Below are 26,880 nucleotides of genomic sequence, written 5' to 3' on the forward strand. Positions count from 1 at the left end.
TTTATGGGAGACAGCTTTTTTTTTTTGAGTCACCCTTACCAGAAAATGCATATATTTTAAGCTGTCTTCTTTGGAAACATTTGATATAATAATAGTGTAAATTGTTTTGTAAATTATGTAAATTGTTATAATAGTGGTAATTGAAACGATTTAATAATTTAAAAACATTAAATTTTTGAATGACACAAGACTCCACGTGGGACCATACAACTCAACACACACAGAGCTAGATATTCTAATTCAGCTGCACAGTTTTCTTTATTAATTGATGGTTCAAAACAGGAACCATTTGGCAGTGTGATAAAATCAACACAATTTAAAATAAATACTTAATACTTAAACAGCTGTCAAACTTCTATTTAAGATATTTTAGGTGGCAACATTCCATAACCTTTGTGGTAACTAAATAAAGACTCTAAACAAGACATATATGTAAATATTTGTTTTGTAAACACACTCACACACTCACACACTTATATAGACTGATTAGTAACCCACTGGCAACCAAAAGTTGCTAGTGAAATCTGAAATTCATGAGTAGTTACTGGAGATTGCTAGCAGTCATGAAACTGGTCACAAACCGTTATGGCACTGCAGCATACGTAGCTACGGCTGGCTAGTTCCCACATTTGAAAGTTAGTATGAACGATAAAGATAAGCAAGTGACTTGCCAAGCTCTAGTTACACTGGGAAAAGGATGAAGCAAACCAGTATGGGGCGTCGTTTGTAAACTGAAACATGCTGAAATTAACGGCAAAATTTTTCCACATATAGCTTAAAACCTTACAAAAACATGTTTTTTCGAGTCACTTTTACAACATTTACTAAAACATTTGTAACTTTTTATATTTAAAACACAATTTTAAATGTTAAATCTACATGTTAAATACTAAATCTAAATATTGTATTTAAATTTAAATGTTAAATCTAAATGTTACGGGAAACTAAATATTTAGCTAACATGCAAATTTATTGTACAGGTCAACAGAAAACCAAAATAAAAGCTTTACAAAAACCTCCGGCGCTAAAGTGTGCCGGTAGTGGTCAGGTTGTTTGTCTGCTCTTGCCTGACAGTCACATCTAACCGCCATGGGCTGCTTCACTTCTTGCCTACCAACATGTCCAGCAATTTAGCTGAAAACATCGAAAGAGCCATTTTGTTGGCCATCCAAAGGTTCAGCAGTAGTCACACTAAGCAACTGCAGTGTCCACTTTACAATCACCGCAGCATATGTCCAGCTAAATCTCTGGACATGCTGGTAGTTAATTTCAGCATGCTTCAGTTTACAAACGGCGCCCCATAAACCAGAAACAGAGAACATTTACCTTTAAAGTTTTACCTCTTGAAACATGTTGATTATAGTTATGAAGCACAACCTTTACTTTGAGGGCAAATATTCTACATTTCTGGCCTGCATCACACTTTTTCAGGTTTCGCTGTATGTCTGAGAGTACATGGTAAATGACTACTAACAGGTTGGTGCGTTTGATTCAAAATGTGGGTGACTGTGGCAATCAGCTAGAGAAAAAAGCAATCACAAGGAGCTTTACAACTGAAATCATGTTTATAAGTGAGTACAAAATGTATTGTTGACATCTTTGGACTTTATTGTAACTCGTTCACATAGATACTGTAGTTAGTTGCATAGCCACTGTGACTGACAGGTGTCCTGACAGCAGTGGTGAGTGAAATGTTAGCATTATTATAGCATTAACACAGAAGTCACATTAATCTTGAGGTTTTAAAATGCAGTCCAAAACTAATGGGTGACATCATGGTATCATAGTGGCGATGTCTATGGCTGACATTTTTTTCTCTCTTTTCTCTCTGTGTGGACATGTGTGTGAGATGGTATCGTAGAAACCCATACTTTATCCACAATAGCGTAAACAAATTTTAAACAGATTTTGTACAATATCCCAATATTTTCAGAATTGGGCTTGTATGATAAATACTAACACTGAATATGGTCCGTAAACTGTTGTCTGATATACAGTGGGGCAAAAAAGTATTTAGCCAGCCACCTATTGTGCAAGTTCCCCCACCTAAAATGATGACAGAGGTCAGTAATTTGCACCAGAGGTACACTTCAACTGTGAGAGACAGAATGTGAAAAAAAAAAATCCATGAATCCACATGGTAGGATTTGTAAAGAATTTATTCGTAAAGTAGGGTGGAAAATAAGTATTTGGTCAATAACAAAAATACAACTCAATACTTTGTAACATAACCTTTGTTGGCAATAACAGAGGTCAAACGTTTACTATAGGTCTTTACCAGGTTTGCACACACAGTAGCTGGTATTTTGGCCCATTCCTCCATGCAGATCTTCTCGAGAGCAGTGATGTTTTGGGGCTGTCGCCGAGCAACACGGACTTTCAACTCCCGCCACAGATTTTCTATGGGGTTGAGGTCTGGAGACTGGCTAGGCCACTCCAGGACTTTCAAATGCTTCTTACGGAGCCACTCCTTTGTTGCCCGGGCGGTGTGTTTTGGATCATTGTCATGTTGGAAGACCCAGCCTCGTTTCATCTTCAAAGTTCTCACTGATGGAAGGAGGTTTTGGCTCAAAATCTCACGATACATGGCCCCATTCATTCTGTCCTTAACACGGATCAGTCGTCCTGTCCCCTTGGCAGAAAAACAGCCCCATAGCATGATGTTTCCACCCCCATGCTTCACAGTAGGTATGGTGTTCTTGGGATGCAACTCAGTATTCTTCTTCCTCCAAACACGACGAGTTGAGTTTATACCAAAAAGTTCTACTTTGGTTTCATCTGACCACATGACATTCTCCCAATCCTCTGCTGTATCATCCATGTGCTCTCTGGCAAACTTCAGACGGGCCTGGACATGCACTGGCTTCAGCAGCGGAACACGTCTGGCACTGCGGGATTTGATTCCCTGCCGTTGTAGTGTGTTACTGATGGTGACCTTTGTTACTTTGGTCCCAGCTCTCTGCAGGTCATTCACCAGGTCCCCCCGTGTGGTTCTGGGATCTTTGCTCACCGTTCTCATGATCATTTTGACCCCACGGGATGAGATCTTGCATGGAGCCCGAGATCGAGGGAGATTATCAGTGGTCTTGTATGTCTTCCATTTTCTGATGATTGCTCCCACAGTTGATTTTTTCACACCAAGCTGCTTGCCTATTGTAGATTCACTCTTCCCAGTCTGGTGCAGGTCTACAATACTTTTCCTGGTGTCCTTCGAAAGCTCTTTGGTCTTGGCCATGGCGGAGTTTGGAGTCTGACTGTTTGAGGCTGTGGACAGGTGTCTTTTATACAGATGATGAGTTCAAACAGGTGCCATTCATACAGGTAACGAGTGGGGGACAGAAAAGCTTCTTACAGAAGACGTTACAGGTCTGTGAGAGCCAGAGACTTTCCTTGTTTGAGGTGACCAAATACTTATTTTCCACCCTAATTTACGAATAAATTCTTTACAAATCCTACATGTGAATTCATGGATTTTTTTTTCACATTCTGTCTCTCACAGTTGAAGTGTACCTCTGGTGCAAATTACTAACCTCTGTCATCATTTTAAGTGGGGGAACTTGCACAATCGGTGGCTGACTAAATACTTTTTTGCCCCACTGTACCTTGCACTTTTCTGTCAGTGAGGCTGTACTATGTCCAACAAACTTGATCAGTGCTGAGGAGTGATTGTTTTTAAAAGGTTGAGTGTGAACAGGTCATGCCTGAGAAAGAGGCCTGGTTCACAAGTGCATACTGCAATATTTGAAAAAATTACTTTTAACATATTAAACACAGAACTCAGTTCAGAACTGATTCAATTTAATTTTATTTATATAACAGCAATTCACAATAACAGTTGCTTCAAGGTGCTTTATATTATAAGGTAAAAAGACCCTGCAATAATCCAACAATTTGCAGGATCAGGTTCAGGTTTCTGTGTTTTTTCAAGCATTTTTATTTTGTAATGACAAAGCTTTTTGACTCATGTGTACATGATAAAGGTTTGCAAATCAGAAGGCATTGTCTATACTGTAGACTATACCTATGCTAATAATAAAGTGCGACAAGTAGTTTTTTTTAGTTTAATTTATTCATATTAAACTAAAGAACGTTATATTCACTTAATTCCCAATTTAATAATGAACCAAAAAAAGTGTATCAAATTTTTATTACACATTTTTATTGTTGATTGTTATTGTTAATATTACTGACAGTGTTAGAATTAGTACACTATAAAATTATCAAAATCAATACAAAAAAGTAAACTCTACATTCTACAGAAAACATCGTACATTCACTTTGTACAATTTTTTGAAGATTTTTGAAAAACTAGAAAATACAAATACAATACATGTGAAAATGAATGTCACACCAAAACGTAAGGGTAAGTAGTGAAATCAAAAAGTATACGACTAAATGCATTTGAAATAAAACTGGTGCCTTGATTTATTTTGATTGTATTTTTCCCATCAAATGTTTCTTTGTGTTCAGTTCAGGTTTAATTACAATAATATAGCATTTTGGTGCAAAAATACAAAAGAGTAGCCCATAACTTGATGCCAGAATAGCAAATATTTCCACAGCAACTGTGAATTTTCCAGGGGAGCTGACATAAGCTGGTATAAAGGTTAACCACACTGCACAGAATATCAACATGCTGAAAGTGATAAATTTAGCTTCATTGAAATTATCAGGCAGCTTTCGAGCTAAAAAAGCAAGTACAAAACATAACATAGCCAGCAGCCCTATGTATCCTAACACAGCCCAGAAACCTACAGGTGATCCCAGGGCACATTCAAGTATAATTTTCTCTTTGTAATGATTCATATTTTTGTAGGGGAATGGTGGGTTTATTGTTAGCCAAAGAATGCAAATCAATACCTGTATGAGAGTGAATGCTAGAACACTCAGTCTCTGCTGTACAGGTCCAAACCATTTCATGACATTACTCCCTGGAAGTGTAGCTTTAAAGGCCATCAGTACTACTATTGTTTTCCCCAGAATACAAGAGATACAGAGCACAAAAGTTATGCCAAATGCTGTGTGTCGAAGCATGCAGGACCACTCGGAGGGCTGACCAATGAAAGTTAGAGAACACAGGAAACACAGAGTCAAGGAGAAGAGCAGCAGGAAGCTCAGCTCAGAATTGTTGGCCTTTATCAGTGGAGTGTCCTTCTTGATTAAGAATAGAGCAGCCACTATCAAATTAAGGAGAACACCAAAGAAAGTAAAAAACACAATAATCTTTCCCATAAATTCTGTGAAGGAAAGAAACTCAACATTTTTTAATATACATGCATCTCTGTTTTGATTGGACCAATATTCTCCAGGACACTTTTTGCAGTCATTAGAATCTGTAATGAAAATAGTGTTGCCGTTATTGGTATTAAATCAGTGTAACTGTAAATCAGTAACTGTACCACAGAAGACTTAAACATGACACATAAACTGTAGAAAGCAAACAGTGTATGCACGTTGCTGTAATTCAGGACTGTGATACCTGTGGTGTTGCTGATTTCTCCTTCTGCACATGGCATACAGTCATAGCAGCAGACTGGCTTTCCTTTTTGAAGAACTTTATGTGTTCCTGGATGGCAGCTGACACTGCACACTGAGACAGGCAACTTCAGATCCAATAAAGAGGAATATGTGAAAGTTTTTGAAGAGACGCATTTTTAACTGTTGTTTTATCAGTTAAAATATTTACCTCTTTGCTTCCTCCAGGCCACACAATGGCTTCCGTTTTAAGAACAAACCTCTGACCAGGAGGTAGAGAAGCATCATAATAGCCAACTGGTATAAACTGAACAGATCCATCTGGTCCATGCTGCCAGTTTACCACCTCGTACCTGGCAGCAGTTGCTCCAGTGCTGTCAAACCACACTCGATCCCCATTCTTAATAGTAAAGTTCACTTGCTTTAGGGACTCCACTACCTGAAGACCAGAAAACTAAACTGTGTCATATATTGCCATTATATTAATATCACTATTTTGATGTACAAAACAAAGAAAAGTTTAGTCATTAGTTTAGTTTACCTGCCTATGAGTAACATGAACTTTCTTGTCACACCCTTGAATGTTTGAGCACTTTAGGATATTATGCAGAGAATAGGCTACAGCATAGACTGCTTTGTAAATGTTACTGGAGTATCTCAGCTCTGCCACATCATCATCATAATCTATCAGCTCCATTAGATCCTGATTTTCTTTGCAAAATGTAGTATTTATCATACTGTCCTGGTTTGCCTCCTTACACTGAAATTCTGTCTCCCAAAAGCCTTTGACTAAAAAATCTTCCATGCCACTGATATTAGCCTTTTGCACTGCAAAGCCCAGTGAGCCTCCCAATACAGCAAAGCTGGTAGGAGTCACAAGGCTGTTAGCAGTAATCCAGGCCTCCACTCCAATGAATTGTCTGCCAGTGATGTTGTGCAGACTCAATTGCTCCAGAAGGTTGTTCATCTCTACATGGGCCAGGAAACCAACAATAACCCGGGCAGTGCTCTTACGGATCACATCAACCACTTTTAGAAGTTTTTCTGGTTCTGCCCTGTGAAACCTCTCTCTGTATTCCACACATACTCCTTCTTCTTGGGCCGCAGCGAGGAAGATAGCCATGCCATTGTTACCATAGTCACTATCACTATTGACTGCTCCAACCCAGGTCCAGCCAAAGTGCTTGACCAGTTGAGCGAGGGCTCGACTTTGATAAAAGTCACTGGCAATCGTTCGAAAAAAAGAAGGATATTCTGTCCTGCTACTCAAACACTCACAAGTAGCTGAATGACTTATCTGAGTACACACAATAGAAAGATGCAAGAAAGAGAGACAGAATAAGGAAAGTTTACATTTCATATGCATACATGGAATATCCATCAACATCCCTCTTACCACTGGTATTTTAAATGGTCCAGTAGTTTGTGACAGAACAATGGTTGAAGAGGATTCAGACTCCCCAATAATAGCATGCACAGCTGATTGGCCAGAGCAGCTCTTTCCCAGCATCCATTCATCACCATTAATCAGGGCCATAACTGCACGCATTGAGGACAGTGTTGAGCCACAGTTGTCATAAATACGATATCCAATAGAAACATTGCGAAGAAGAGAACTGTTTTTGTTTATTTCCTCAATAGCAAATATCATCGTCTGTGCAAATCGAAACTCCCTAAGGTTGACACTGAGAAATGACAAGGAAATATAAACTTGTGTTTACTGTCACAAAACTCAGTATTTTTGTTAATAGCATAAAATTACCTGGAACACCTGAGGCGTTTGGGTTTCTCTGTAAAGACAAGTGAAGGCGATGTTATTTTGCTGTGGATGGAAAAGGCTCCACCGATCATAACATCTCCTTCTTTTGACATCATAGGAAACTCTGGACTCCCCAGTATTTGACACAGAGAAGCTTTCTCCTCTACAGTTTGAAATGCAAAAAATCCAATGAACACTAGCCCTGTTATCAATGACAACATCTTCTATGTATGCATTATGGTGGGAAAAAGCTACTCTTGTCTGGGTTAGAGCAGAATTTTATCTTAGACCATGGCAGGATACGTTAGTTTTTACCAACCAATCAGAGACAGGAAAACTTTCATTGGGCCTCGTCATGATATTATGTGTTGATAATGATTTGTTACAATTTTAGGTTTTTTAGATTTCCAAATTTATATTAAACAAATGAAACAAATTATAACTTCAGACCAACAAACATAAAGTCCAGTGGATATCAATGCATAATTATACACAATTTGAGGATTTAACATAAAATATTAGATAAAACTTGTGCATTTTGAAAAAAAATCCATAAATACTTAAAATTTTAATTTAATCCCACTATGCAAAGTGATGTCAGAGTAACCTTTTTAATATGTCACTTTTGGACATCCAGTTTTGGTCCACTGGAGGGGTTGTTTTGTAATGCCAGGTGACATTTTTTTCTCAACGTCTACAGAACATCTAGTGTAGATGTCTGTAGGACCTCCATGTACAGGCTATTTATAGTCAAACTGTGGTTGTTGTGGACATCTTCTCAATGCCAAACTTAACAAAACTTAGCCTAAAGCCTAAAGCCTGTTTAAATGTTGTTTTTATACTGTTGTTATCCGGTCTTTAAGTCTGACGTCACTAGCCGTGTCTGGGCTCAAACTCCAGGTCCATAAATCAAATGATCACTGTGGCATCACTGAGAGCTGAAAAACTGTCTAAAGTTTTTCATCTGTAATAAAATGATCAGTGTTCTGCTCTACCAGGTGTAACAATTGAGTTTAACATCCGGGCATCCATGAAAACGGAATTTATGACATTTAACGGAGTTAGAAATTAGCAGAAAGTTAGCTCGCTAGCTTCCATCTAAATACTGACTGATGGATTTTGGAAACAAATTCAAACGTACGGCTCTTCTATCACATCTAACATAAATGAAGTCAGAACAGCAGTGACGTTTGTAGGGTTACTGAAGTTTGGCTAGCTGGTATATAATGATTTGCTACGTGACCGCTAGTGACACAGCTATGTGAGCATAATAATAATAATAATAATAATAATAATAATAATAATAATAATAATAATAATAATAATAATAATGGATTGGATTTATATAGCACTTTTCAAGGCACCCAAAGCACTTTATTCATTCACTCTGGCATTCACACACACATAATATAAACAAGCTAACTTTTTTCCACTCGATAAAAGTTAACGTGAGTGTTCTCGGTGGTCAGGAACAAATGTAATCGCATGGCAGGATGCTGTAAAAGGACCAAACTTCAGCCAGGAGAACAACTGAGATAATCCATCCACAATACAAGGTTAGTCATTCATATACTGCTGCATGGGCTGGGCTGTAGTTACATCCTAAGGTTTTAAAAACTGAGCTTAAATAAATGATTAGCAGTAATGAAAGCCGAGGGAGGTCAACAGTGATCACTGACTGTTTTAGGAGCTTTTTGAGATTAAATAGAAGAAAATACATAACATTAAACATGTTAACAACACAAAAGCCATATTAAACACAGACTACTTTAGGCCCAGAAGCAGGATTCGTCACGTCATCACTTAAAGACCGGATAGTGTCAGTAGTCACATATTTTCAGAGGGTAAAGGACATGTTTTCTATAGACTACCAGTTAATCTTTTTGTTGCTTTGTTTACACTTTTGTATCCGTCTATAGCTATCATTTGTGGCTGAGACAATCAAATGAAGTTATTGGAAAATGATCTGGAACAGTATGCCACCTTCTGAAATGGGTCTAGATCATAACATTTATGTACAAAGAAATGCAGAGTGATCAGTGCACATCTCCAGGCTCTTGAAGCTAAAACAAAAGTGAGCAGCTGCTCGGTGGACATGTCCCCAGCTTCTCACAGTTTGGAAAATGTGCGCGTTGACAAAGACTGTCGAGCAGATAGTCCAGTTCATACATATACACTTTCACAAACTTCTCCTACTTGTCATTGCAACTTCTCTACCAATCACAACCATGTTCACTTCCTCTTACAACCATAAGCTCTTTGTAATAAAACACATTTGTAATTAAAAAATGATTTAAAAAAATGTATAAATAATGTACATTTCCTGCACCTGTCATAGACACATAATGTCCAGAAATATTACCCAGTCCAAAGCTCAAACGTTGAACATCATATTGACGTCCAAGTTTGGACGTCCAAGATCTGGACCTGCTTTGGACATTAATCCATGACCAGAATTGATGGACCCAATATAGATATGATGTTTAGTGGGATTTGATTTATGAGTAAAATGTACTATTTGGCTATTTTCACACAGAGTTATGGCCAGCAGGCCTTGATTTCAAAATGTAGAGATGATGAATGCTACCGTATGTTTAACTTGAAAGTGTTCAGATTCCCTTTCTTTCATTCAGTTTATTTTATTTTATACATATGATTGTACACACTCTGTTTGCTGTAATGAAAATAATGAGAATATATGTCTTCAAAAAACAATTACAAGAGTATTTTATCCATACATGTATTTGTGAATATCTTCAATTATACCCGATTTACTTATTCCACTGTATTAACAGTGTTCCAATAACCGCAGTGCTAAAACAATAATATATAGATCCATATCATTGCAAATGAAAAACAGAAGTTTACAAGTGAATTAAACACAGACTTGTGAAAACACAAGTAATACCATATCTTGTGTAACTGTAGCTCAATAAGATTACATTTTTAGAGTTAGTTAATTTATACATCAGTGTACATACAGTTCCTCAAAATGTAAAGGTATGAAAAGTGGGGACCATAATTAAATATAGTATATGGTTTGCAGTTGTTCATCTTGGGGACTTATACAAACAAGGCACTTCCATTTTGCAGGGCTTCAAAATGCTGCAAAGTTTTAATATTGACTATTTTAGATCACATAGGAAATTTGTGTTCCAGCATACAAATGGTAGTATTACTGCTGAACACTGTCATAACCGTGTACATTATTCCTGGTAATGTGACCCAAATATCTGCCTTTTTCATTACACTTAATATTGTAACATGACATACCAAGTAAGTCATTTTTTTCAGAAAACAACTAGTGCAGTAGTTTTCGATAGTAACTATTGTTTTTTTGTAAACTGTTATGAACAGTTGGGGAAGATGATTTGAAAGTCTTTTTGACTAACAAAACCTCAGCTGGATGAACATAGTGATGTGGAATCCTACATCTAGTAATCTAGAAATCTGGGCTAATATGTTGTTGTTTTTTTAATCGGTCAATTTCTTTCTTTCTTTGTTCTGTCTGCTTTGAACAGAAAGTTTGAATGTGAAATAAAAACAAAAGAAACAAACAAAAAACAACATTATATATTGCATGGGGATTTACACATAATCATTCTTGATTTGAATTTGTGCTAAATGCTTTTGGCATGTTTACCTTGTATTTTCAGTTATTTCCCTGTGTGGCACTTTAAGAAGGTATTGCATTTGGATTAGGGGATTAAAGTTACACTTTTGACAAGGAAGCAAAATAAACAATTTAGCATAACTGATTTAGCAGTGTATTGAGCCTTGCAATAATTAATTTTGTTATTGTTGCCTTTCAGCCAAAGGGATGTTCAGTAGCAGCTGGTGTGCCTCTTGGGCCCTTTTGAATTACCAAAAGATATTGTTAATTTTGTTTATGCAAAGTTAAATTGGTGTTTCAGTCACAGTTGTTTACCTTTGGGTATTGATTAAGTTCGAACACAGGTGCTGAAGTGCAGGTGCCTAAGGCCTGACCATGACCTACACCTGTGGCTCATCCCAGTAACAAGCACAATAACAAACTGAGAAATTCCCTCCAGAATACACTCAGCTCACACACCTATCCTCTTAGCAGATACTTGTTTCCAGGAGTGTTGCATCATGATACCCTTATGATGTCCACTGGAGAGCTGGTGCCGTCAAGGCCAAACTCTATGATTGATCTTACTTTTTGAACTTGATGAAATGAATGAAAGTCAGAAGGTAACTTCGTATATGTTTTTTTTAGTGTCAAAAGACATATTATCAATCAACTGGATCTGAACTTTTTATACACCTAGGCTTATTCTCTTTGGTATTATGAGGGTTGTTGCAGGGTAGGTTAGCAAAACATTGACAAATAATAAATATTTAAGCTACATTTCGATAACAATCCAAAAACGATCTGCTTCCTTTGGTACACTTATGTAGTATTTATAAGTTTGTAGCAGTGCAGCAGATGATTATTACCTGTGTTCTTTTTTTAATGGGGATCAGGTCAGATCTCTGTGCAGTCCAGTGATGTTCTTTATTATTACTAAATGATCTTTATATTCAGGAGAGCATTTTAGTGTTGCAAGAGTGAACGGCCTACACTAAAGTGTTAGAGTTAGTCTTGGAAGGTCAGTATTACCATAACAGGGAACTTAGAATACAAGTCAGCTAAATTATGGGGTAGAACATGGAAAGAGAGAAATAAATAAGAAATTATAAAAGCTGAAACCTAATTTTGTTCTTATACAGAACACATCTGGGACAGCAATACAGTATGTAGTGCAAGATTTAAATCAATGAAAATAAAAGAAAAAAAGTAAAATACTTTTCCTAACAAATTACACATACACACAATCACAAATCAGTGATTTCTTTGTACCTCCATTGGATCACCATACCATGGACAATACTGTCATCTGCTGGTAGTATTGTGGAATTACTGAAAACCATACTAATTCCAGTTATGGTGTATATTTTGCTGCTGCAGCAGCAGTAGCAGCAGCAGCATATTATTATTATTATTATTATTATTATTATTATTATTATTATTATTATTATTAGTAGTAGTAGTAGTAGTAGTAGTAGTAGTAGTAGTAGTAGTAGTAACTAAAAAACTGTATACAGCCAATATTACTAGTCCATACACACACTGTAAGGGGACAAAAATGCATATAAATACAAACATATACAACAATTACAGAACAAAAAGTAGACCAACACATGAGGGAAATATAAAGAAATTCAACATAAGCACAGTGACAAGTTAAATATATATATATATATATATATATATATTTTTTTTTTTTTTTTTTTTTTTTTTTTTTTTTACGTGGCATGGCCACAGACACACCAATATTGACACTGGCTGTGTGTTCTTATTATAGATTGAAACTTAATTTCTTAATTTCTTAACCTCAATGATGATAAGCCCTAAAATTCAATGTTGTGTCTTTAATTAAAACCAATTAAGGGACTTGTTTAGTCAGACTGTGCAATGTTTAAAAGAAATTGCAAAAACACCTAAGAGTCACATCTCAGACTCTATAGGCCCAAGTTGGCATGTTAAATATTGAAGTTCATGACAGTACAATTAGAAAAAAGCCTTAACAAGTATGGCAACACCCTAATAAACCACAATACCTCTGGAATAATATCCTTTCAAAAGCAGAGAAGAAAATGGAAATGTCTAACCATAATGCATGTTTGTTAGAAACCAAATCCAGCACATCAGCACAGACGCCTCATACCACATCAGAATCAGAATCAGAATCAGAATACTTTATTGATCCCTGGGGGAAATTATTACATATCAAGCACATTGGTAGAGGGGTGATGTTTTGGGCCCATTTCACCACAGAATCTGAGCACATTGATACCAAAGTATTGTAGAGTCTAATGTGAGATCATCTATCCGAGAGCTAAAGCTTGGCCTAAACTACATCATGTAACAGAGCAGTGATCCAAAGCACAGCAGCAAATCATAATGCCTGAGAAAGTAAAGAATCAAAGTGACAGACCTCACCCTGGCCAGAATGCTATCACTGGGAAAAAAATGCCCACAAATAATCAATAATCTGAAGCAATAGTGTTAATAGTATTGGGTTGAAATTCCTCTTCAGTGATGTGAGGGATTGGTAAAGATATGCAGAACATTACTTCAAGTTTATGTTGCTAAAGGTGGTTCTTGAGTCATCTTGATAGTTTCTGACTCATTGTTTGTTCATTCTGGGATAGTTTTTGTTAAAAACAAAAATGATATACTGTATGTAATATGTATGTTAGATTATTTATTGCTGTGTACCTCAAAATGTGTTGAAATAATTTTTGAACCTGGTAAGGACCAGATGGTTTATTTATTTTTTGTTATGTCCAGATACATAAAACCTTAGAACTGAAAGAAGATGTACTTTCTTTTCTCATGACTCTATAAGGTCACAGTAGTTTCTCTTACAGGGACAATCTTAAGAGTAAATCCAAATGTTTGCAAAATATCACTGGGCTTCAGGTATAACGGTGACATTCAGTAATAATGAGAAACATCTTCTGATGTGAAGTGCAAACTCACAAAAGGACTGAAATCAAACAATTGCTTTGTTTGCCAAAATTCAATGGAACCAATAGGGGTACTTGGTTAAGGTCATCTTTGGCGGCAAGTCTTTTCCCACTGCCCTGATTTCTGCTGCATACTAGGAGATAGTCACAGGCCCAAGTGTCCATATCAAAATATGACATTTACCAAAGAATTGATGATGACGTGTGGATACTTTTTAAAAGGCTGCAACGAGGGAAATTCTAAAGATGACTGTGCTCATAGAAGAAAAAGACTATATTTCCCAGTTCTGCCTAAAAGGTTTTACAACTAGATAACTGAATTACAATTAAATTGTGGGTAGATGACAATCAAATAGAAGATATTCAGCAGAATTAGAGTTACAATGAAGTCTGAAAGTCATGATGGAGATTTGAGTGGCCTGAATACAGCCAATGTTATTTGAACTCATACTGATATTTTTAATCCTTGTAAACCTAATGAATATAAATATATATGTACAGCATTAGCTTGAACATAAATTAGATAAACTACTTTGAAATGTAATGTTTAATTTCAAATTGTGAAAACAATGACACCCTTGAATAGAAACCTTTATACTTTGTATACCTTTGTACTCAGTATGTGTGTATGTTTCTTAAAGTTAACTTAGAAGAGTTTTTTTTTTCTTCTCTTCAATATTAAACTAATAATTGCAGGTGACAGTAACTAATGTCTCACTGCCATCTCACTAATTAATGGCATCAATGCTAATTGTTTTGAGAGAAACAAGGTAACCTTCAATTAAAAAAATTCTAAATTAATTAGTTTTCAACGCAACACCTGGTGAACGCTTGTTTTCTATCCTAAGGGCCAGATGTCATCAGTCTTGTCGAAAACACTTGCTTGTCTTTTCTTGCCCAGTTTGCCCCTTGTCTACCTCTCACCCCTCTGGGAAAAAGGTAAATTGGCAGGTTTAGGTTGATGTCATAACATAGTTTCCCTTTCATAATATGCTCACAAACAAGTTTAAGTGCTTCCCAAGTGCACACACTTATGCTTCAATGCATGTTGTTATTCATTCAGATTAAGACAACACATGTTGTTTTCATCATCTACAAGTTCACAAACAAGTGACATGCAAACATCAAAAAAACTTGCCACAAGTGAAGGTTATTTAAAAACTTTTGTGTCTGTGAATATGTGTGACATATTTCATGTTATACATAAGCGTATGCATATATATTTTAAATCGTATATTATATCTATACATTTATAAGATGGCACTGAGTCTAAATTGTGATGTGACCACTACCCCTTAAATGACTTTTATCGAGCTGCACCACACCAAATGCTGCACCACACCAAATGCTCCTGGTAGACAGCAACAACCTTCTAGCATAATTCTGGTTGGATAACTGACAACTCTTTACTTTATAACTTTATCAGTTTCAAAATCACTTTTGATGTTTGTTGTCTTGGAACAACCAGTTGTTTTTAAGTTGAAGCTGTTGATTTGAGGTGATGTTAATTATTTCATTGACTTTGTGCAATGTACTAGCAAAATAACCCGAGAGCATGATACCACCACCATGCTTAATAACTGGTACTCGTACTCCAAAAATACCTCTTGTCAATTTGGCTAAATAGTTTGATCTTTTTCTTGTTTGACCATAAAGCATTTCTCCCAGAAATCATTTGGCTTGTCAATTTGGGCAGCTGAATATTGATTTGAAAGTGGCAATTTTGAACCATTCAGTCCATGGTTATGTAAAACTGGCTTCTTGTGCACAGTGACACTACTTTTTCAGCAGTTTCTAGTTTCTGGCAGGCTTGGTGGTTCCTGGGTTGTTGCTGAACATCCTAACCAATTTCCCTTTCTTCTTATTGTGACATTTTGGGTCTTCTTCCAAACGTTAGCAAAGTGGTGCTCTATCCAAATAGCTTGTACAACTGTGTGTATGCCACCCAATTGTTCCTTCTTACTATAGCCTGTAGTATGTATAGGATTTGAGATATGAGATTTATTTTAGGAAAATCAAAAGTTGTGGTGTTTAACTGAAGTTTGCTTAATAGTTACCATTTTAATTAATAACAAGAATTTTCAAAATTTTCCATAACTCCTGTGGCATTCTGACAGGACAAGCAAGGCAAGCAATGCTGTCTAAAAATACATATATAATAATGTGTACCATAGGAAACCAACCTCTTTCTTTTTATCTCAGACAATGCTGTCACTGTCAGAGATCTTCGCGCCTGTCAATTAACATGTGCATCCATCCTTTATATTGCTGCCATCTTGTGGCTGCAGTCAGCTTCACTTGTGTCAATCTCAGAAAAAACCCAGTTCTCTCTGTTTTGGGGACGTGTCCATTCTCCATTAAAAATTACTTTAACTGGACAAGCTGAAAGGCCAGCTGTGTTTTTCTTGTAATTTGCACGTGCACATTATGGATAAACCACTGGTCTTTGACGGTAATCTGATGGGAGAGTAGGTACACTTTCGAAGTAGCATCTATGAAATTATCTGAATATGTTTAACCAGCTGCTTTGTCAACACATCAGATTCATTTTTCATTCATATTTTCAATCCCCACTGTGTAGATATTTACAGTTAACTTTGTCTGCTCAAGCCTCTTAATTCAGCTGATTCTTTATTATTATTTTATTATAAGGGAAGGAATTAGATATGTGTGACATGCATTCCATGATAGATAGATTCACTCGCTGGGCCCACGTCCTCATATGAGGTTTTACATCGTTTTAGTAGATAAAGGTGAATGGCTTGGACATAAATTGAGCTACGGTTTGGGAAAGGCCTCGAAGGGGACTGGCGGAGGTTCCCGGGCCTGGCAGATCCCCATGTACTAAATAGAAGTGAAGACGTTAACGAATTGTAAAGGGCAGGGACGGTGGGGCATGTAAACTTGGGGGACATATATAGATGAGAACCGGAATGAGCATGTTTGGAGGCATGGTCCTGCTCCTGAAATTCAGATATTTTATCTCCAATTAGATCAAGATATCCTAACCAAAAGAAAGAAACTACACTACACCTAACCTCACTACCTAACGTAAAGATGAGAAAAAGAAGTCAGATAAATAGATAGATTGGATTTGGATTAGCTGATTATCAAACTAGTTGTTTGTAGCCCTTTACATCAATATAACGGCGCAAAAATGACATCTAATAAGGAAGAAAGAAAATGAACAAGTTGTTCTCTATCGAGCTGATAATATCTGCAGACTCAGACTGATGGGACAGAGATGACTGTAAATTAAGCAAGACCTCCGAAACTTTCAATTTATGCTCCTTTCAGCAATCAGCCTGTCACCAGAGGGATGATATGGAGGAGCAACACACATGAAACGTGATGCAGCCTAGAAAGGCGTCCCAAGAAAGATATAATTTCATCATTTTTATATAATTTCTCCTAGAGTTTCTCCAAGATTTAGTGTTGCATGTCACTGATTTGTCACTCTACCAGGCGGGGTCCAGTGAAATGAGCTTGTAAGGTAAATCCAACAAAGGGAAGCATCAGTGAAAAAGTGTGGTTACAATTCCCACATTAATGCTGAGACAGAACTAATCTGTCTGTGGAATTTAATCTTCATCCTTCTCAATTGCGACCAATACCCAAAGCTACTTCAGACCACTTGTAGCAGTGACTTTCTCCAAAACAGAAAAGATAAAACAATCTGTTTTCATAGTTGTGGGTCTGCGACCTAGCATTTATGTGTTTGGACCTTTGATTTTGTTTTATTTAATATTCTGCAGTTAAGATTCTGTTCCAGGTTTTGGTTCTTATTGTAGTTGTAATCCCTCTGTTTTATATTTATTTATTTTTTCTGTTGTATTATCTAGTCTTTAGATTTCATTCCTCCCATGTCCTTCCTCATGAAGTCAGTTGTGTCTCTGTTTGTTTACCTTTCTTGTCCATGTCAAGTTCGTGTCTTTGTCTCTGTCTCAGTGGTTATGCTTTCTGTTTTATTGTGGTGGCCGGTGTCTCTTGTGCATTATGTTCAGCTTTGCTTCACCTGTGTCGTTACTCCTGATTTGCCCCCGCTGTGTTCCCAGCTGTCTCCACTTCCCCATCTCCTCCTGTGTATGTATTGACTGCATCTCTCTGGCTGTGTCCCAATCCAGCGACCGCACGCTTCGTAGTACACGCAGTTCGCTGGATCAGTGTTTCAATATTTATATCTTCTATCAGCTGTACATGTAGTTTGGTTATTTGCCTTTTGGTTGAAAGTACACTGAGAGAGGACTTTTTCATTAGTGATCATAATAGTATTTTTTTTTTCATATTAATGTAATTTTTTCATTTAATTGAATACAATCTATTTGTGTATGATTGTCAGTCCAAAGAGGGAGAGAGGAAAGAGGGGAACGTGAGGAGAAATTACAAGGTCAGGAAGAACCAGGTAAGAAAACAGACAGGGAATAGTGACAGGCAAAACAGACACTTTTAAACTGCTTGAGAGAGTTGACCACCAAAAGTGATAGACAGATGTGCTAACCTCAAGGTGAGGCGAAATAGGTTAAAATGAAATAAAAACATCTGCAGAGCCATAGTAGTATCTGCAATAAAGATCTTTTCATACATAGTATACATTGTACCATTGGCAAAGTTGCCTCCATTTTTATAATTGTTTTAAATTAATATTTTGTACATTTGTACATTTCAAGGACTTCTATTTTTGAAGTGTATTTTTATGTATCTGTATTATATTTTACATACACATTAAAAATGTGTATGTAAAAAGTAAAGTGATTAAGTAAATCACTCACTATGAGCATCATTCATTATTCTCCCCCAGTAATTAAGGTTAGGATATGTATTTGTTTTTATTCCAATCCATTCTTCTTTTGCAGCATTTAAATAACCATGATTAGATTTGATGGTTTTGTTACAGACTTTTCAAAAAAGTGTTTTGCTTTTCTTTCACAAGTCTGGAGATTAAATTGTATTAAGATGTACAAAACAGTGATGTCATGTTTTGTGACGAGGACCCAGGCACAGAGAGACTTGATGAATTTAAGAATCTTATGATTTAATAAAGAAATTTGCAGACTTGAACAGAGATGGTAAAATTATGATGACTGATAACGGAGACGAAGACAACAGATGATGAGGACAGGGAGGAACAGGGTTTAAATGCACCAAGGAGACAATCAGAAAGAACTCGGGAAAACTGGAGACATTTAGGAATGCAGGGACTGACAGAGACAGGGAAGAAGTCTCATCGTGACGAGTAAAGTTTATCTTGCCTGGCTGCGCAGCTGTCTGGGTGCTCAGCATCCCCAAAGCTCTGATCCTAGAATCGCCCCTGGTTCCCAGGACACATGTGTGATTCTTGTGATTAAAGCATCTTTCTTTCAGCTTAACGAGTGAAACGTCAGCTCGTTCAAACACATGTTAAAGTCTGTTTGGCTCGACACCACCGAACAGAGGCAGCAATATAACATAGCAAACATTAACAATGCAGTGAATCCTGCTTGTGCCGTGATATTCACGACTGCAAACCGAGCAGCATCACTGACTTTCAGCTTGTTGTGTTTGTGGATATATGACTGACTTTAATTATCTATAAAATCATCACATTCTCTGTAAGATTAAGTCAACTATTGAACAGCGTATATTTTAAAGTAAAAGCTTTCAAACCAAGTTGACGCTGAAAGTACAAACATCACTAATGACACATATATTTGCCAACATGTGGCCAACAGTAATGTTTTAATGTTCTTCATTATTAAACATACATCGCACATAAATAAGTGACATAATATTCAGTACTTACTTTTGGAAGTTTACTCTTTGGCGGCCACGCTTCAGGCATCCGCCGTTTTTTTCGAAACAAAATATCCACACCCACCGCCGCGCTATGAATTGTGGGATATATGGGACCACAAAGTCTACACCGGTCTACACTTCAAATTTGGGGAAATGAACTGCGCATTTGTCCAGCATATGGGTCTTACCTGTCTGCTTCACAGTCAACACATGACACTTCACTGGCCTCAAACATGAAGGTATCAACCCTCATCTGGATTCCTTCATATGCCACTAACAACCATCCATTCATGTATTGTTAAAAGTCAGTGTCCAGTAAGGGCCAACAAAATCATCTATCTGAGGAACAGTAAGTTAATTTGTTATATATGAGCTAGCAACTGTGTGTGTGTGTGTGTGTGTGTGTGTGTGTGTGTGTGTGTGTGTGTGTGTGTGTGTGTATAATGATATATGTGCATATATGTATGTGTGTCTGTCTGATTTATGATGGGAGATGTAAGGTACAAGGATGGAATGTTAAAGTCAAATGACAGAAATGTGTGGTAACGGTGTTGCATACCAGTCTATTTTGTTCTCGCCACCATGTTAGTGAATCATAATCATTCAGAACCAATAGCCTGGTGCGATCTCCATACAGTTTGCCCTGCCCGATTTCTCACACGCTTAACTCCAGCTGTTGCAGAGAAAATGGTGACGATGTTGCAAGTGAGAACTCCTAAAATAATCAAAGAAAACAGAAAAACCGCCCCTACATATCATAGTAAGTGCCTTGGCAACATTGGAAAAGAAAAACTCCTTTTTAACAGGAAGAAATCTCCAGCAGAACCAGGCTCAGCGAGGGGCTGCCAGTTGGGGTGAGGGGAGGAAGGCAAGACAAAGATCTTAACTGTGACTCAGTATTTTCTTTCTGTTCTTCCTTTTTTAGAAAGTTGATTCATTTATATTGTCTTTGTATTGTTATAAGAGAGGAACTTCACTTACCATGATACCCATCTCCCAGCGAGGATAGCTTTTAACTACAGTCTATTTTTTTTCTTTTCATCAAGTTGTTTTTAGAATAAAATAATGTTAATCCTTTCCCATGAGAGTATTTGATCCTTTGAGCCCAAGGTCTTGTTAAAAAGCTCAACTAAACAATACAGAGATTATCGTATCCTAATACTAAACACTGTCTCCTAGGACACCATCCTTCCACTTCTGAGCATCACTCAGGGACATATTAGGTGCATAACACAATCGCATGGCCTAAGGCAGCACAACATACAACATGTGATATTCATTCTGCTTTGCTGTGTTTTGTAGCCTGCAGAGTTTGTCTTGATAACAATATGCAAAACACACCAATGACTCATTAATAATCACTAAATTACTCCAGAGTCTGACCTTTCTTTTAGGCACCAAAAGTAAGTCAGAACATAAATCCTAAAAGCATAAAAATCAAATTATGGCTGAATTATGGTTATTTTAAATGTACCTTAAAAGTTTAGGGAATTGTAGGAGAAAGGGTTCAGGGTTAGAGTAAATCAGTGTAAGTCAATTTAATGTATTTTATATTGATAAAAGTACAGCTGTGTGTATGTTCTAAAAGTAATGTATTCACGTGTGATGTAGTGTAGAAGCCCTGTCTAACACTGCACTACTATGTGCCTTTCCTTATCCCTGAAGGATGAATACCTAGTCAGGCATAACACTAAGACATGAGACAGCTCATGTCTTTCTTCATTATGGTCAGGTGCCCATCCCAGTTCCTTGTTGTTGTTGTTACTTGTTGTGAACCTCATGTTCTGTTTCCTTTGATCATAAGTTCCAGGGAGATAGTGCCAATCTGACAGTTGCAGCATGAGACAGAGAGCATATATATCATACAGGGCAGCATCTCTTACTTGATGCCAAAGACTATACAGTTATTTGTGCACCACTGGTAGGGGTGGAAGATACAGCAGATTGATAGAAAGTATTTTAACTACTAGATTGAGCTTATATTAATCAACTTATGTTGGCCAAATACTGTATGTTAAATTTCTTTAAATGTTGTGTTTGTGTCAGCATAAGTTAATGATGTAATGATGCATTCTTCATGCTTTTTCTTAACAAGTTAACTGTTTTTTAATTTATTAGTTTTTTTTGGTCATGGTCAAATTTCTATAAGTTTTGCAAAATTTACTATCAGATGTATATAGTTATTTATTTTCCAGAAAGGATGAACCCTTTATGGATGACACTGACATTAACAAAGTTTAGTCTTTCATGGAGAAGAGCAAGGCTTGTCCTCTTTAGTCTTTTGTGGACAGGGATTTTTGCCTATGACTCATACCAAGATCAATGTGAGATAATTCCTGGCACGATGAGCCTGCCTGCACTGGAAAAAAAAGGGGACATCATATTAGGAGGACTCTTCTCCCTTCATGACATGGTGGTGGAGCCCAGTCTGTCTTTCACTTCTACACCTCCGTCTACCCAGTGCACGAGGTAAGAGTTCTTTAAATATCCTTAACATTGCTGTTTGGAACTTCACATTAAGGATGTTGAAATATAGTGTTACTTGGGAATATCATTTTTGCTGATTCCGAAGAGCTATAATTAAAAGCATGTACAAATAAAAATAAACTTTTAATGCAAAATATTTTGTTTATTATGGATACAAAATAACTTAAGCTTTACAATTTCCCCCAAACTGCAATACGTTGGAGAATCTTCTCTCACTGAACCAACTGAAAATAAAGTTATTTTAAGAACAATTAACTGTAATTAATGCACACACTGTACCCCCAGCTTTACACAGGTGCAACACGTTTATGTAACAAAACAAATGTCAGTTGCTGACATAATTTTCCAGAATGTTTATAAATTGACCAAATAACAGGACACTGATCATTTCCTCTGTTTTAACTTGTTTCCATTATTTTCCTTATAATTAGTGATCCTTTGTGCATACTGAGGCTGCTGGGTTGTGACTAGATCAACCCATTTGACTTCTTGTTAGCTTTAGCTTGTGCCACATTGCCTTTGTTAGAAATCTTTACTCTTTAAGATAATTTAAGTGTCACAAATGTTAGTTGACAGGATTATTTTCATTGTAGTCCCCTACCTGATAGCTTTGGTGAACTTTGTGTCTACTCTCACAGAAAGGAGCTTGTATCCTAGCAACATGGTACCATGTAACAAGTAACTATTTGCTTGCATCACTGTGCATGTGTTGTACATGCATGACGTGAGACTACGTGAGACTGGTATGCCAGTTACCAGTCCTGACTCAGAACAATGGAAATCATCCAGTTCTAGTCCCTGGCCAGTCAACCCGTGCATCTCAAATGTAAATTTCTTGCTGTTTTCTTCCAGGTTTAATTTTCGGACATTCCGTTGGATGCAAACTATGATCTTTGCCATTGAGGAAATTAACAGAAAGGGCAATCTCCTTCCCAACATCACACTGGGCTATAAGATATATGATTCATGCAGTACACCCCATCAGGCTCTAAAGGCTGTATTAGAGTTAAGGGGTACAGAGAACAATTCAGCAGGAAATACACACCAGCAAGGAGTCTGTCATGAGTCCATACCAGCAGTGATTGGAGATGGGGGCTCTACTCAGTCTCTTGTAGTAGCTCATTTCTTGGGAGTCTTTCATGTGCCACAGGTAGGTTTCTCACAGCTTGTAAAATATTCTGTAATCGACATAGTAGTGTGCATTGCTTATTGTCATTTTTTTTTTTTTTGAATTACCACTAGGGTAGGTCAGGCCTGTGAATTAAATCCAACAGACTAATTTAAGAGTCTTTTAAGGTTCAATACCGGTCATCATCAAGGTTTTATTTTACATTGAAATTTATGGGATTTTTTTTGTTTGTTTTGTTTTTATAGGTTAGCTATTTCTCAAGCTGTGCATGTCTCAGTGACAAAAACAAGTTCCCTGCCTTTTTAAGGACCATGCCCAGTGACTTCTTCCAGGTTCACTGCAACACTCAAACAAAAATATATTTTGCATTGTTTTTTGTTGTTGTTTTATTTTATATTTGTTTTTTGTTTTGGTTCTCTGTGTTAGTCTTGGTTTTTTTTCTACTGCCAGGTAGATGCACTACTACAACTTGTCAAGCATTTTGGCTGGACTTGGGTGGGTGTGATTGCAGGGGATGATGATTATGGTCGTGGTGGGGCTAATATCTTTGTAAATGAGGTGAGTCAGACAATTACAAATAAAGGTATTCATAATAAAATTGCATTCTTTTCCTTTTCTTTGAGTATCTTACTAAAATAACTATGAAAATGATATTTACTGTTATTTATCTTCTTTATTGCTCTCTTAGGTTACAAAGTTGGGTGCTTGTGTTGCTCTTCATGAAATTATACCTAAGAACAGAGCGCAGAGCACGATATCATCTATTGTTTCCAACATCCAATCATCTGGGGTTTGGGTGATTCTGGTGTTTGCCGTGGAACAAGACGCAGCAGCTCTGTTTGATGAAGTGCTCAGGTTGGATTCTTCCACAAGTCCTCAGTATCATCTGTTTTATTTGCTGACTTTAAGTCTATAATGTTTTTTTATCACTGTAAAAACACAAATCTACATGTTTCATGAATTCAGAATGGAGCTTGCTGGGATACAATGGCTGGCCAGTGAGGCTTGGAGCACAGCTGCCATTCTTTCCACCCCTAGAAAGTACCATCACATCCTCCAGGGTTCGATGGGATTTGCCATTCGGCGAGCAGACATACCTGGATTGCGAGATTTCCTTCTTCGTTTGAATCCCTTAAGCTCAGATGCAAGTAATGATCCCTTCCTGGCACCCTTCTGGGAAGAGGTGTTTCAGTGCAGTCTGGGTGTAGAGGCTGAAGATCAAAAATATAATACTGAGGGTAATCCTCCATGCTCTGGAACAGAAGAGTTGGGGAGCATAGCAAATATCTATTCAGATGTGTCACAGCTAAGGATTTCCTACAATGTCTATAACGCTGTGTATGCCCTTGCCCATGCAATCAAGGCTATGAGAAGCTGTGTGAAAGGAAAAGGACCATTTCTTCAGCAAGCATGTCCAGATATGGACAGTATAAAGCCATGGCAGGTACTACTTTTTTTAATAATTCATTATAAATTTACAGAAGTCACTTTACTCAAATGATCATATCTACTTTTTTTCTAGCTGCTTCATTATATAAAACAGGTAAAATATTTCAACACTTTTGGTGACGAAACAAAGTTTGATGGGAATGGTGACCCTAGAGCCATGTATGACCTTGTTAACTGGCAGCTGAAGCCAAATGGAAAAATGGATTTTGTCACTGTCGGTAAATTTGATGAGACAACTGCAGCTTCACACCATAAACTTCAAATCCAGGAAGAGAACATTTTATGGACTGGTAACCAAACCAAAGTAAGGGTCTCAGCAGAATACAACAACAATTTTCTGAACTGTAATTTGTATATTCAGGTTTTCATTATGTGACCAGTGTAGTTTGTGATTCCACGTTGCCTTAGGTTCCCTTGTCAGTATGCAGCAATGTTTGTCCCCCAGGGACCCGGAAAGCAATCAGACCTAACTTCCCTATTTGCTGCCATGATTGTGTGGTTTGTGCAGCTGGGGAGATTAGCAATCAGACTGGTGAGGAAATGCCATTTGGCCACATTACTGTTTACAATGTGACTTACCCAGTGCATTTGCTGTGGAAAAGTCACAATATGGCAGTTAAGGCCTTTCTGTCTTTCCTTTAGATGCCATAGAGTGTATCCAATGCCTGCCAGAGTTCTGGTCCAGTGCTGAGAAGACTGCCTGCATCCCCAAACAGATGGAGTTCCTTTCCTTTAGTGACACTATGGGAATCATTCTGATGGTTATTTCCCTCACTGGCATCTTCACCACCTGCTTTGTGGCCTTCATATTCTACTGTCACAGAAGCACCCCCATTGTTAGGGCTAATAACTCTGAACTGAGCTTCCTGCTACTCTTGTCTTTGACTCTGTGTTTCCTGTGTTCCCTGATCTTCATCAGTCAGCCCTCTAAGTTGTCCTGCCTGCTGCGCCACACAGCATTTGGAATTACCTTTGTCCTCTGTATCTCCTGCATTCTGGGGAAAACCATAGTGGTCCTAATTGCCTTTAAGGCTACACTTCCAGGCAGTCATGTCATAAAATGGTTTGGGCCTTTGCAGCAAAGGATAATCATTACCTGTTGTACACTTGTCCAGGTAAAGAATTTTTACTTTTTATTAAGATAAGAATAATTATGGAGCATTTCTTTAAAAAGTTGAAATACTAAACATGTACTTTTTTTTTTAAAATAAAGGTAATCATCTGTACAGTATGGCTGGTTGTTGCTCCCCCAATGCCACAAAAACTAATGCCACGTGATAGCCCTATTGTCATTCTTCTCTGTGACAAAGGTTCCCATCTAGCATATGCTCTGGTCCTGGGCTACATTGGCCTGCTGGCTTTTCTCTGTCTTGTCTTGGCTTTTCTGGCCAGGAAACTTCCGGACAATTTCAATGAGGCCAGAATCATCACATTCAGTATGATAATTTTTTGTGCTGTGTGGATAGCGTTTATTCCTGCCTACATCAGCTCTCCTGGAAAGTACTCCACAGTCACAGAGGTGTTTGCTATCTTGGCCTCAAGTTATGGATTGCTGGGCTGCATCTTTGCCCCCAAGTGCTACATAATTCTACTAAGGCCAGAAAAGAACACAAGGAAACATCTCATGTCCAAAACATCCACATCCAAAAGATTTTAGAACATTGTATTAATTTTATTTCTGAACTTACAGTCACTCACTATTTTTCACATAGTTTAAACTAATTAATCAGCAAACAGTTGTGTGTATTTGATTGGTAAATAAATGCAAGTGGTGGCATCAGTGTTTTGCCACCAGATGGTGGTAGTGTGCTGTCAATTGTCTCTTCTGCTGTTTATCATATCAGGAAATGTCAGATACCTTTATTCTTTCTAAGAACTTTTCCAAGTGTCTCAGTGTGTCTGTCTCACACACACACACACACACACACACACACACACACACACACACACACACACACACACACACACACACACACACACACCATCCATCATCAGAACACCGCCAAAATAATGGACACAAATCATGGTCATCCAGTCAGTGCTGACTACATGGGTTTTACGTGTTCATTATCCTGTTAACTGAATGCATGAACACTATTTTTTCTTCTTCTTCTTTTTCTTTACAATCCCACAGTTGTATTTTTCAGGCTACACACTTCTTTGACATCTTCAGTGGAAATTTGAAGGACAAGTCATTGCCAGACATGAATGGGTTTTGGCAATGGTGTCCATGCTGATTTGACCTGAGATAGAATAATGAGGCCCAGGGTAT

The 26,880-nt window shown here is 37.4% G+C and overlaps 2 pseudogenes; one reads left to right on the forward strand and one right to left on the reverse strand.

The window, feature by feature from the left end:
- Positions 1–4,425: 4,425 nt before the first annotated feature.
- LOC113036643 (extracellular calcium-sensing receptor-like) lies at positions 4,426–7,455 on the reverse strand (annotated as a pseudogene).
- A 10,045-nt stretch (positions 7,456–17,500) lies between these two features.
- On the forward strand, positions 17,501–26,265 carry LOC113036896 (extracellular calcium-sensing receptor-like; annotated as a pseudogene).
- The last annotated feature ends 615 nt before the right edge of the window (positions 26,266–26,880 follow it).

The sequence above is a fragment of the Astatotilapia calliptera genome, chromosome 14 (assembly GCF_900246225.1).
Source record: "Astatotilapia calliptera chromosome 14, fAstCal1.2, whole genome shotgun sequence".
NCBI lineage: Eukaryota > Metazoa > Chordata > Actinopteri > Cichliformes > Cichlidae > Astatotilapia > Astatotilapia calliptera.